Source organism: Papaver somniferum, chromosome 9, assembly GCF_003573695.1.
Source record: "Papaver somniferum cultivar HN1 chromosome 9, ASM357369v1, whole genome shotgun sequence".
Taxonomy (NCBI): domain Eukaryota; kingdom Viridiplantae; phylum Streptophyta; class Magnoliopsida; order Ranunculales; family Papaveraceae; genus Papaver; species Papaver somniferum.
In genome coordinates, this window is record NC_039366.1 from 91,390,966 (window position 1) to 91,405,982 (window position 15,017).

Sequence of the window (15,017 nt, forward strand, 5' to 3'; positions counted from 1 at the left end):
TGATATTGGAAGTATATACAACATATAACATACCAGCAACAAAAGTATTACCGCTGAGGCCTTAGGGGCCTTTATTTGTTGTACTATACTATATATATATATATATATATATATATATATATATATTGTATTGTATGTGTGGTGTGGTGTGGTGTGGTGTGTGTAAGTGATTATGTTGCAAGGTTCGATTGTCTAGTGCGGATGCAATATCCTCCTCCCTCTTTCGTCCATAGTGCGGGCTGAAGATAGGAAAATATCGATTTCTACTATGGAGTGTTATATTTCTATTTTCTCTGATTTCCTCTATCAAAAGAGCCGTGATTAGATTTGTTGTTGGGATGACAGGTCGGAGCAGCTGTGGGGATGTCAAGCTAACTAGCTAGATGTGTTTGCTTAAGAGAATCTGGCCTGCTATGTTGTGTTAGAAAAGAAAAAATAGTATTTATCGTGCGTTTTTATAAATAAGATAAATTTGTGCACAATATTATTCTCATTGTTACTTACCCAGACCCCACCTACTCTCCAAGCATAACTAAATTGAACGTGGTAACCGAGCAAAAAAAAAAAAGACAATCACTCAGCTGTTTGGGTGACCTTTTTACTTAATGGTATGTTTGGTTCAAGGAATTGAATTCTTGGTAATCCAATTCTCGGGGATGTGGTCAATTTCTTGAACTAAACAATGCAAATCAACTGTGTGTAGTTAAGGATTTTGATTCCTAGGAATCTAATTCCCTCCAAAATGATAGATTTCTACTGCAGTGGTTTAATAGTGTAATAGAATTGGACTCCAGGGTAAAAGCAAAATTAATTGAATTACCTCAACCAAATACTATTTTTTGTCAATTCGTTGGAATTCAATTCCAAGAATTCGATTACCCCATAATTAAATTCCTAGGAATCCAATTCTTCTAACCAAACCAGGTGTTACAAAGATCAAAAATATTAGATTAAAGTTAAGTTGTATACCACCAAATAGATTAAGAAAATAAGGAGGGAACTGTAGCAAATAGATCAGGCCCTCCGGAAAATAAAGAGGAAAACGCAGCAAACCAAAAGGTTCTTAGTATAACTTTAGAATCATATTATTGGGGCTGCACGGGTTGACTTTTTGGGGCTTAAAATAATAATAAAAACCAAACTATGGATAGGCGGAACACAATCCATATAAAAAGTCCAATTTACCCTTACACATATATAAACCAAAATCAAACTATACATTAAAAAAAATTATCTTCTCCTTCACTTCTCTTCTCATTGATGATCATGATTTAATCATGATGAAAATCATAAAAAAAAACTAAATCTATTATCTTCTCCCATCCTTCTCTTCTCATTCATAAATTATGATGAAGATGATGAGCATAATTTCATCATGATGAGGATGATGATCATAAAGAAAACCGAAAACTATTTTCTTCTCCTTCTTCTTCTCATTTAAAGATCACGATAAAGATGATGATCATCATAGAAAGAAAACCCACCATTTATTTTTGTTTTGAATGGTTAAAAAATCTAATTCGATGAATTTCGGGTTAAAAAAAAAACAGTTTTTGAATATGTTTACGGCTGGGAGTTCTTAGATTCCCAACCGTGAATCAAGATCACGGCTGGGATAGTTTATCGGCCCAACCGTAGAACCCCAAAACGGTTGGGAACTGATAGTGTTCGAAGTCGTATTTGTTATTTACGGTCGGGAAATAAAGAACTCACAGCCGAAAGATTTTTTCGATTTTTTTTTTTGGTTTTCAGAACCAGTTACGACTAGGTTTTCCCAGCCAATATCAAAGATGTACGGCAGCAGGCTTCTAGATATTAGCCATGTCAGCTATGGCGAGCAATAAGCGCGAGCACCCAATTATGCCTCATTTATGAACTGTATTCCTGGAAGAAAATTGTTATTGTGTTTAATTTGGAAATGTTTTGTTGTCTTTAGAAGTATCGGTGAATATTATGACCACAAAATCCGTTCCTTTTGTGGAGATTTGTTTGGTTGTTAAATGTGAGAAACGTATGTGAATGTGATAATAGGAGCAAATTGTCCCTGGCAAGCGGTGTTATCACGCACGGAAGTGCTAAGCATACACCTCTAAAAGGGTAGACAGACTTGATTACATGGAATATAAAATAGCTTTAATACATGCACCATCTTTTTGCCCATTTGGTGAGATACATTACATATTGTAGAAAGAGAAAACATGATTAATTAGGAAATCTCAGTTAGAATCTAAAATCTCTTAAAAAGGAACGACCTCAAGACAAAAACAACACTTTATGCCATAATTAATTACAAATTTTACAGGTGACAATTAATACAGGGTGCCAATTTAAGTCTATTTTTCAAATTCATCCAAACTTTTATGCCTCGTATACATGGATGTCATTTATGATGAAAATCATTCAGAAGATTTTTAGTTATCTTTTGTGTTTTAAAAGATTACGGTAATATCTAATCACAAGTCTTAACCACTATATAACTTCACATTGAAAGAGGTTTTCCTCATTACACACATTCACTCACTAGTTTTTGATATCATTTGGATTTAAAATTAGATACAAGTATTAGGAACCTTGAAATATGATGCAGATTGTTTGTTCAATAATTGTTGTTCGACCAATGATATCATTCCTTGTTCTAGTAACAAAGTTTGCACTCCTTATTTTATTTAGGCATGATTTTTATGTTTTACGTTCTTTGCTTCATCTCTTTTAACTTTCTATGCAAGGATTCTTGGTGTTAGCGATACCAATTTTAGCTATTTTTCATACCAAATGATGGCTTATAAAGTGCAAGACAATCTAGAATTTGCAGGAAGATATCTACTTGGTCATGTTTCTTGGATGTCCAAACAGTTGCGCATTCGTTAGTTCCAAATGTGGCGGCTTTGAACTTAGCAAGTGTGTTGCGTTCATCCTTTAAAGAAACAACCCCGCCGGCATTCTCGAACATGGTTAGAATACAAAAACTCAAATGCCCAGAAGAGCTTCAACTGTTAACTAAAAGCAGCGTTTTATCTGTTGGAGAGTCGTACCATGGTTAGAATAACGGATAAAACGCCGCTATTATGTTAACAGTCAAATTTAGGAGATTGATAGAGGAGAATCAGGTGTGAGTTGAGGAGAGAGAGTCTGAAGATCGGTGCTTTGACTCGGTCATTTTTTTTTCATATCTTTTTCATTATTCTTCGATTTTTTTCAACAGATTCTTAGTTTTTCAAGTTGGATTTCTTACAATCATTAAATTCAAAGATTGGTTTTTCGGGTTATAGTAAATTTTGAGAGGTATTCATTAAAAATGTCTGAAAATAAAACTCATCCAGAAATGAAATCTGGATCGAATAAGTTTAATGATACTTCTAGGTTTTCTTCTGAGAATTTTAGTGATACTTCAGTAAAGGTTACTCCATCTTTATATTTCTGAGATGAGGATATTGATGAAGTTTAAGTGAATGGAATTTTAGTTTAATTGGAAGATTGGATTTCGTGAAGTTGAAGTTTGATGTTGCTCAAACATCTGTGAGAAATCAATGGAAATTATCAGGTAAACTTCAACATATCCCTCTTGAAAGGTTTTTTCATCATTAAACTAGATAATGAAAAAGATATGAAATACATTTGGAATGGGTACTGGATGGTGGAAACTCAAATATTAAAATTAAGACTATGAGAGCCTAATTTCAATCCAGCTAATCAGAAAACAACTTATATGTTTGTATGGGCTCAATTTCCTGGTTTAGGGATTGAATATTGGAAAGAGAAGATCATTATGTCTTTGGGTGATTTTTTTTGGTAGAGCTACAAAAGTTGACGATACTAGGAGAAGTTGGGTATTATGCTAGTATCCTGGTAGAAGTGGATTTAGCAAATCCTATACCTAATCATGTGTTGTGAAAACTAAGTATGGCAGTTTTGAGCAGGCAATTCAGTTTCCTAATATTCCAAAATTTTGCAATCATTGTAAGGCAGTAGGTCATCTGGTGGCTGAATGTAGGTCTAAAAGAAAAGAGACAACTCAAGAAGAAGCTTAAAATGATATTATTCCTGGTGTTAAAAATGTTTGGAGGATAAAGGAAAACAAGACTCAGAGTATTATAGATTTTGATATCTGTCAAACACCTAAAGGTAAGAGTGAGAATACTAAGATTGATTGTGATGAAGAGGTAATTGTGGATACTATAATTCATACTGTAATCCAAAACAATGGGAGTTCTTCTTCAGGAATTAATACTTCATCTGGCAAATTTCACAATTTACAAGATATGGAAAATGATGATTTAATTCCAATTAATGTGGATAAAATTTTGGATGTGGCTTCAAGTAACTCTTCAGTGCTCCAAGTCGTAAAATTTGTTGGTGAAGGTGATTGTGTTAATAAAGAAGTTATAAAGAAAATAGACAAACCTAAGCCAGTTAGAAGGGTTACAACAAGACATCAAGGAGTTTTAAATTTAGATAACACAAAAAGAGGAGTAAGAAGTCGTACAACTTCTCAACCTTCGACCTATAAACGAAGACAATTTACTGGAATGTCAGAGGCTTAAGAAGATCTAAAGCCAAAGACAAACTCAGAAGTTTAGTGAACCAGTTTAGTCCTACATTATGTTGGGTGGCAGAACCAAAAATTAAATGGAATTCAAAAGATTGTAAACTTTTAAAATTAAAGGGTATGAATCATATGGTGATATATGATTCTATCAATGAAGGTAAAGGTAATATTTGGTTGTTTTGGAGTTATTCCATTTCTACACCTACCGTGGTTTCTATTACTAATCAAGTGGTGACGGTGAATGTGGGTGGAGTTTTAATTTCTGGAGTTCATGCTGCTTCCTTATCTACTGAAAGGAGAGAATTATGGGAGGAGTTAGTAAGAATTAGTGTTTTGGATTTACCTTGGCTAGTTATTGGTGATTTTAATACAATATTAAGTGTGGATGAGAATATTGGTGGCAGACCTCCTTTTAGAGTGGCAATGCAAGATTTCTATGATTGCATGAATGTTTGTGGGCTATTACAAACTCCAAAAAATGGTATGCAGTACACTTGGTGTAACAACAGAGCTGGTGTTAAAAGAATAGTGTGTACTTTAGACAGATTTGTATGTAATGTGAAATGGATGGAGGCTTATCCAAATTGGGGTTATAAGGTGGGTGTAAAGGGAATATCAGCTCATAGTCCTCTTTTGAGTGCATGCGCAAATTATACCAAGCTAAAAACATTCCATTTAGAGTTCTAAAAATTTCATTGGAGCAAAATGGTTTTAAGGAGTTCATAAAAGAAGTTTGGAATACATAATTAAGAGGGAATCCAACCTTTATTTTTACAAACAAAATGAAGATACTAAAAGTTAAAATAAGGGAATGGAACTGGAATATCTTTGGGGATGTAAGAGTTAAACTTCAAGGGGCTGAAAATGAAGTAATGAAAGTTGCTCAAGTATCTGATAGAGATCCTAGTAATATATCCTTACTAAATGCTTTAGTGGTTGCTAAAGGAAAACAAGAGATGATTACTGAACAACATAGAGCAATTCTGCAACAAAAATCAAGAGAGAAGTGGATTAAAGATGGGGTTGTAAATATTAGATTTTTTTCCATACTTCAATAAAAATAAGGCAGGCTACAAATGCAATTACAAAATTGGAAGATGAAGCTGGAACTATTGTAACTGATCCAAAAGTCATTGCAAGTAAATTGGAGAAACATTTTGAAGATAAATTCAAATATAAAGAAGTTACTTTTGCAGAGGGTATTTTTGAAGCTATTCCAAAGGTAATAACTGAAGAGGAAAATAGAATGTTGGAAGCTGTGCCAACTGATCAAGAAATTAAGGAAGTTGTTTTTTCTATGGATGCCAATAGTGCACCTGGACCTGATGGGTTTCCAGGTTTCTTCTACATTGCTTAGGAGATAATGGGGGAGGATGTAGTTCATGTTATACAATACTGTTGGAAAAATGGTTTTATACCAAAGGTTTGAATTCAAACTTTTTATGTCTTCTTCTAAAAGTTAAATGTGCAAGAAAACCTAGTAAATTTATGCCTATTGGACTAAGTAACTTCAATTTTAATATTTTCACAAAGATTATCACATCAAGAATGCATGGAGTAATGGATAAAGTTGTTTCATCTCAACAATGTGCTTTCATCAAAGGAAGAAACATTCAAGAACAAACTGTTCTTGCCTCAGAAACGATAAATGAATTGGATGTGAAAAGAAGAGGAGGAAATGTAGGTTTGAAAATAGATATAACTCAAGCTTATGATTCAATAAGTTGGGAGTTTCTGTTTGAAGCAGTAAAAAAATTTGGTTTCTCTGAAAAATGGATCAAATGGTTACATACTTTATTTTTATTTGCAAGAGTATCAGTGCTGGTCAATGGTGGCCCTGTGGGTTTCTTTCAAGTAAGCAGAGGACTTAGACAGGGTGATCCCATATCACCAATTCTGTTTTTTATAGCAGAAGATATTCTTAGCAGAACTTTAAGCAAATGGGTGCAGGAAAAGAAAATAATTCATATGGTCAATAGAAAACGGATCCAACCTACTCATGTTTTGTTTGCAGATGATGTTTTCTTGTTCTTTAATGGGCACAAAAGAAACATTCATTCAATACTGAAATTATTGAAAGACTATGAAGAATCATCAGGACAAGTTATTGATCAACATAAGAGTAAAGTATTCGTGGGTGGTGTTACTGAAGGAAGAAAACAACAAATAGCAGATGAATTTAATATGTCCTTATCAAAGCTTTCAGATAAGTATTTAGGGGTCATTCTTCAACATGGTAGAGTAAGATTAAATGTTGTTTGGGGGGTGGTAGAAATGTTTCAAATAGATTATCTGGTTGGATGGGAGATTTACTATCATTCAAGGATAGACTGACATTGGCTAAAGCAGTTCTTTGTAGTATCCCTATATATAATATGTCAATCTACAAATGGCCAGTAAGAGTTTTGAAAATTTGTGAAATAATAGTGAGACATTTCTTATGGTCAGGAAATCTAGCAACAAGAAAAGTGATAACCCTAAAATGGGACAAAGTGTGTGCTCCTTTGGTGGAAGGGGGATTGGGTCTAAAAAGATTAGAAGTTATAAATAAATCTGTTCTTATGAAATTGTTACGGAAAATTTTGAACTCAGATGTTGAATGAGCATTGTTTATGAAAGCCAAATATTTTTCTACTGATGGTGTGATGATTACAAGTTAAAAAAAATCTTCAATCTGGCCTGGTCTTAAATGGGTAATGGAGGATGTCAAACAACATACTAGGTGGATGGTTGGTTCAGGTGAAAGAATTTTAGTTTGGCAGAATGTGTGGATCAAGGATAAACCATTATGTGAGCTTTTTCCAGATGATGCATATATTGAATCTACTAAGGATATGAAGGTTTCAAATCTTATAGTAAATGGTAATTGGGTTATTCCACAGAGTATGTTATAATACTTTCTGTTAAGTGCAGGTGAAGATAAAAGAATTTGGTCAGCAACTCTCAATGGGGAATTTACTGTGAAATCTGCAGCTGAGTGTATTAGAACTCATTATGATCAAAAGGTATGGGCAAAAAAAGTTTGGCATCCAGTTTTGCATCCTACCACTGCAAGTAATGTCTGGAAAATGGTAAGAGGATTATGTGCTACAGATGAGAAAATGCAGGGGAAAGGTTTTTGTCTTGCTTCAAGGTGCTATCTGTGTGGAAAGGAATCTGAAAATCTTGAACACATCTTATGGTATTGTAACTTTAGTCAGTTAATCAGGAAATGGTTGGGAGCATGTTTTTATTCGTAAATCGTCAGTCTTATGAAAATGTGATAAACTTAGCAAAGTCTAAAAGCAATGCAATGCAAGAAGTATGGATTTTGTCAGCTTCAATAACAATGATGGAGTTGTGGTTCTCAAGAGACAAAATTGTCTTTGAAGCAGAAAAGCCTGATATGATATCTTTGAAGAGAAGAATTCTTAAATTCACTAAGGATTGTGAGTTGAGAATAAAAGGCCTAATGTGGGACTGCATTTATGATTTCCAAGTTTTCAGAAATTTTGAATTGAATAGAAGACCAGTGAAGATGCAGAGGATTATAGAACTGAAGTTTGAACTTCCACTAATAAATCAAATATTGGTTTGCTGTGATGGTGCTTCAAGGGGTAATCCATGAGTTTTTGGTTTTGATTTTCTTTGTAGAGATCATGAAGGTTCCTTTCTGTTTGCAGAAGCAAGAGGTTTGGGAATAGCAACAAACTTCATTGCAGAACTAATGGCAATCCTAAGTGCTGCAGAATAGGCAATCCAAGAGGAAGTGCAAGACTTACTAATAAATTCAGATTCTACGGCATCTGTCAAAGCTTTTATATCAGGTAATATACCTTGGTTCATGAAAACTAGATGGAGCAAAATAAAGGAAAGTTCAATGAAAATTACTTTTATTCACTGTTATAGAGAAATAAATTTTAAAACAGATTCTTTGGCAAAGAGAGGAGCTGGTCTGGACAGAGGAGAGTTTCACCAAATTTGGACAAAGCCAATGTTCTTAAAACCTTTAGAATGCCATGAAATAATTTACTATAGATTTCATTGATTTTTTTGGGCCTTACTGATATGGCCTTTTTCTGTTTTTTCTTTTCTTTTTGTAATGGTTTGAGAACATTTGGGCTTGGTTTTGTATTCTTCTTTGGTTTTTAATAAAATTCATTATTGATCGAGCAAAATACAAAAAATTAACAGTCAAAGCTCTTCTCGTCCTTTGAGTTTAAGTATTCTAACTATGGTATTGATCTTCGAGAACGCCGACGGGATTGTTTCTTTTAAGGGATGAACGCAACACACTTGTTAAGTTCAAAGTCGTTGTATTTGGAACTAACGAATGAGCAACTGTTTGGACACACTTGCACTTTGTAAGCCATTATTGGTAGGACAAAATAACTGAAATTGGTATAGCTAACACCAGGAATCCTGCATCAAAAGTTAAAAGAGATGAAATTAAGAACAAAAAATATAAAAATCAAGCCTAAACAAAATAAGGATATATAATTCAAACTTTGTTACCATAATAATGAATGATATTACTGGTCGAACAACAATTGTTGAAGTGATGATCTTCATCATATTTCAAGGTTCTTAATATTTGTTACTTGTATCTAATTTTAGGAGCAAATGCAATTACAAACGAGACAAGATAGGGTACAAACAATGACTCTATATCCCAACAATTAAAAGTGTGAATAGTATTAGTGTTGCAATGATGTTTAAGATATGGGTGGATCACATTTGTCATTCGATTAATGAAATACTTGAAAGTATTTAGCGAGATTTTTTTTTTTCTGATTTTAAGGATTCATGATTTTATAATTATAAATTTCACTATATATTTTATTGACCATGTATCTTTTCACGTCTCAAAATCTCATACTTACATTTGATATTAAATAATTATATTCATATTATATAATAGACAAATCAAAATAAAAGAAAAAACTGATAAACATAAATTTACATAATTGTTAAATGTTTCCTAATTAATTAAAGCTAATTACAGAATGTGTAATTGGATTAGTTGAAACAAATTGGAAAAGACAAGTGTCACATTCTCATTAGCTTGGCATATTTGGCATAGATGATACGCACTGATCGAAAAATTCCAACATATGTATGATTGTGAAATGAAATACCATTAGATTCATGCAAACCATGTAATAACTTCAATCTTTTTTCTTAGGTATGAACATATTTCAGAATTCAGTTCTTGATGCAAGTAGAATTGAAGCCGGTAAGATACAACGAACGTAAACGTTTTCAGTTTAGGAAAAGCAATGGAGGAAGCATTAACTTCATATATCCAAAGGGAATGGGAAAAAAATAGATTTCGTGTTAGACCGTCTTAATGGTTCAGTTCCCAAATCTCCTCTCATTAAAGGTGATCGTGGGAAACTCAAACAAATTTTTGATAACTTTTTGAGTAATGCAGTGAAGTTTACATCTGAACGGCATGTCATCTTACGTGATTTGGCTAGAATACCCAATTACAAAGTCTTCCTACTTTTACCAATATACAATAATATATCACATTTAGTCTACAAAAACAGTGGACAAGATTACAACGAAATACTCCATACACTTGAATATGACGAAGATATTTAGAGTTAGTAGTTGAGGTATAAGACACGGTAAAGGGGATAATAAAAGAGAAAAGATGTTCTATCTTAGGGAATGGCGCTTGGAAAAGGTTATACTGGGTTAGGTATTGGAATCGTGCAATCATTGGTGCACTTTATGGAAGGATAAATCAGCATTCTTGATAAAGAAATCAGTGAGAATTAAACGTGTTTCCAACTTTAAAAAAATTATTTCCAAAGACGAAAACATGATACCTACTACATGGCTAAACAAAAGTACGTATGAAATAGAAGGTCCACCCTCTTCGCATATTATTTATATGATTTAAGATGTCGAAAAAAGAAATGTACAAAGAACCTTATGTGATCTGGGGTGTAAAAGTGTTGGCTATTAACCAATGGGAAAATATTTTTTCTACTCTCTAAAAGATAAAGCGTTGCTTTTATATTAGCAGTCGAAGTTGTTCTATTAGGTTTATATACTGACTATTTGGGCACCTTTGTATTTTTATAAAAAATTAGCACAGTTCGAGACGTATAACAGTTTGAATATCAATCGTTAAAATTTAACAGTTGAAATTGATATCGGTAGATGGTAAGGTTTGGTATCTTGGATCATGCTCATATTAGGTAGGAATGTAGAGTCTTATAAGGGAAATATCTCATCAAAATATTAGACTTAAATTCATTGTTGTTTGGGTTTTGTGGAGAAAATGGCACAAATCATGTATGATATTGTGCATCTAAGGGTGTCCATGGATCCTCCTCATTATAAATAAATACGTAACTATGTGTATATTAATACTTAGGGCTATTTTGCGTTTTCTCCCCTGCCAAGATCGCTAATTAGCGTTTCCTCCCCAAATAGATTCAAATTAGCGTTTCCTCTCATCGTCAAGTTTTCCATCCAAATATTGGTTAGCTGAGTCAGCAGTAATGTACAAGTGGCGAATACAAAATAGCTGTAACCATACTACCTAAAATACCCTTATACCTAAAAACAAACCTTACCCACGTGGACGGCCCACAATCCAAAAGTTATAAATCAACGGTGAGTTTTAGTCTCCTTATCCGTTTGCTAATTATGTTGATCTTCATCTTCAATTCCAGTCGACCACACCTGTAACTTCACTTCGTCTTCTCCGCCCCATACAAAATTGCAATCTAACCCAGTTATAATCACTTTGTCGTGTTAGTAGAAGATCAACAAAACAAAACAAATTCATTTCCAATATATTTATATAGATGAATTAGGTGATCATCATACATACACGTTTTTGAAGAGTAATTGTATCAAAAATACAATAATTACAATTTTATACAAATTAACACCGTATCTGGAAGATTAGGTTAATTAACATGAACTGGCAAGCATGATCGTGTTGGGGGATTTGAATTTAATACAAGGTTGGAGAAGATTTGGGTTTTATCTTGAAACAACAGAAAATAAAGAAAAGGAGATAGATTGTCAATTGATTGTAGATGACGGGAGTGTTGTTGTTGCTTCCATTAGTTCTTGAGAGATTGAAGGAAGCTCGGTGCCACTAAATTGATGGTGATGGACACAAGAACATAACCGAATACATCCACCCAAATTAAATTGATGGTGATAGTCATTTTTTCTGGCTCATGTGTATTTAAACCATACATGTTTTCAATGAACGGAATACATCCACCCAAATTATTTGGATTTAAGAAATTAAGTCTTTTTAGTACTTCATGATCATTTTGAACAGGAAGTGGTCAATTGGTCTTTTAAAGAGGGTGGTGTTGTTGCTCGAACCGGTGTTAGGGGAGAAGCTAGTGATTTAGGATTTTTCACAAGCACTTGGTATGCGAGACGGTACTGGTGATGGATTATAGCTTGCTTCAACTTCATTTTTTATAGCTCCTGCAAACTTGAAGTTATAAATAGAGAATTTTTTTTCGAATTTGGAAACGAGTTTGAAGCTGTTAGGGTTCTGAACTAAAAGTGGTTGAAGAATATATGCACACGAATATAGACAAGAAAATAACAAGAAAATAATTAACTTAAGTTGCTTGATTGATTGGTTGAATGATTAAACCCTATAACAAACTATGAATATATAGAGGACATGACTTGAGTCCAAAGCTAATAACTAATAAAGAAAGACATACTAATTCCTAAAATAACTAGACTCTCCTAGTTGGTGTTGGTGTCCCAACATCCCCAACCCCTTGAGACACAACTTGTCATCAAGTTGGATAACTATAACATTGATTAAACATAGATAAATAATATATCTAGCCAAAAAATAGAATCGCTGTCCTGACATTCCCGACCCCTTGAAATGCAACTTGTCCTCAAGCCTCAAAGTCTGGAAATCGAAGAAGAAGATTATCAGCATATGTCTTCATTCTAGTTTGAGCATCAATTAAATTCGCCTTGAGAATATGTAATTTGTGATCTCGAGCTTGTAAACTTGTATCCTCAAGTTGATCGTCATAATTCATCACGGAAACATCATTAGATTCTGCAACTGCTAACCAAGGTGGCTTCCACAAGCTTGACCAATCGTCATGCTCTGCAATGGCTAACCAAGGTGGCTTCCATAATCTTGATAAACTTCTCTTGTGCAAATAAATCAATTCCAAATATAAATATTTCCAATCCAGTGAGTGCCGAGGTGGCTTTCATAACTTGTTTGGTAGGTTATGGTTAACAACGATTAATGCACTGTTGACTGGTGGGTTAGCAATAGTAGATTTATTCAGCTTGTAGGTTGTTACCATAGTTTCGAATTTCTATTCTATCAACACTTTTGATGATATTGAAACACATAGGTTCAAATTGCTTTCCCCGATCAAATAATAGTCGAGTATAATCAAATGAAGGAGTAAAAGAAACCATACCACCAAGTTTGTTTTTAAGTAACACCTTGCAGGAGTTTGCGAGTTGTGTGTAACCCATACCAGCAACTTTGGGTCGACGAATTTTATTGAAGTTTTCCATATTTTTTTCCAGTAACTGCTTTAGTTGTCATACCCGTGTCTTTATCATTCCCAATGGTAATTGACTTAACTTCGTGACTTGAAATTATGAACGATATTTCACCATCTTTAAGAGGAAAATTGACTCTAGGTTTAGGAATTGAAAGATGTTTAGAGTTTTTACCGTCACATGGCTGATCTGAGTTGATTGGTTCTGAAGGAGTTATTGGTATAATAGTATTTGCCTCCTCAATAGTTGCTTCTGTAACCCTAGCTGCTTCTTGACTTGAAGCAGTTGTTGATACCTCCGAACTTTCGACCAAGTGTAAGATGGATGGTGCTTTCATTGAGAGTAATGGATTAACGGATTCTAACTTCTCAGCAATACTTTGGTTATCTTCTGTTTGGTCACCTTCTAGGAAAGTTGGTAATGCAGCAATTGTAGCTTGGATTTCTCAGTTTCTTCTGATTTGAACTAATATAGCAGCTAACCGCGATTGGCGTGTAATAGTTGCATCCTTACATGGATGATTTATACTGATGGGGTGTGAAGAAGTTGTTGACTTAATAATTTCTGCCTTAGCAATCTGCTCAACGTCTTTCTCTGTTGTAGCTATTGTAAGTTCATTGAATATTCTTTTATGTTGAGCAATGATATCTCTAAGACGAGCAACAGTTGTCCCGGTAACTTTAGTTGATGATGAATCGTCTTTAAATTTTCTTTCATGTTGAGCAATAATATCTCTAAGACGAGCAACAACAGCCATTGGTATTTTAAAACTTTTTACACCAAGTAAGCTGCAATATTGATCAGAGTAGCGGAAAGATCGAATAGAGAAAAAAATTTGTTGAATTTGAGAATAACCGTACCTGCTCTGATGACATATGTTAGGGTTCTGAACTAAAAGTGGTTGAAGAATATATGCACACGAATATAGACAAGAAAATAATTAACTTAAGTTGTGTGATTGATTGGTTGAATGATTAAACCTTATAACAAACTATGAATATATAGAGGACATGACTTGAGTCCAAAGCTAATAACTAATAAGGAAAGACATACTAATTCCTAAAATAACTAGGCTCTCCTAATTGGTGTTGGTGTCCCAACAGAAGCTACTGATTTACAATTTTTTGGGAACTTTGATCACGGTTTATCATTGATGAAAGGAAAAAATATGAGGGTATTTTGGGTACTTTGATTGACACGTATTTATCTTTTCCACCTGTACATTTTCGTTGACTCAGCTAACGGATGCTTAGATGGAAAAATTGACGATAGGAGGAAACACTTATTTCAATTTATTTAGGGAGGAAATGCTAATTAGCGATCTTGGGAGGGGAGGAAACGCTAAATCCCCCTAATACCTATCCATGTTAGTTCACCCTACGTCTCTTGAATACTTGTAGATCATAGATTTGATAAAACATGTTGTTATATACATGTCTTATTAACAACAAAATCTTAACTCCTTCATATATAAAAAGATAACTATTTGAACCCTTTGATCTGTTTTATTTCCAACCACTATTCTTACTACATATGTAAGGGTAGAAATCATGAAATCATACGTGTCAAAATCGTACATTACTATGCATGCTTGTTTGTTCGTTTTATAATTTTCCAAGTGCATAACCACGAAATCCAACAACTCAAATGCGAAATCGATACTTAATTTTACTTTTTTGTATCATGGTTGCAGCAACATATGGTACAAAAATAAGAAGGTTTTTTTGTTGTTACCGATAACAAAGAAGAAACTAAATATGAGTATCAAAATTGAATTTGGGGGTTCTGAAATTTGGAAGAAATGAAATTAGTCAGTAATAAAAAAAAGTAACTGAAAATGATAATATGATCATATTTAAACAATGATAGCACGAGATTTGTAAAATCAGAGGCATAAATTTAGTTCTTAAATTACTTTCTTCAATATTGGGAATGGAAGAAAAAAAAG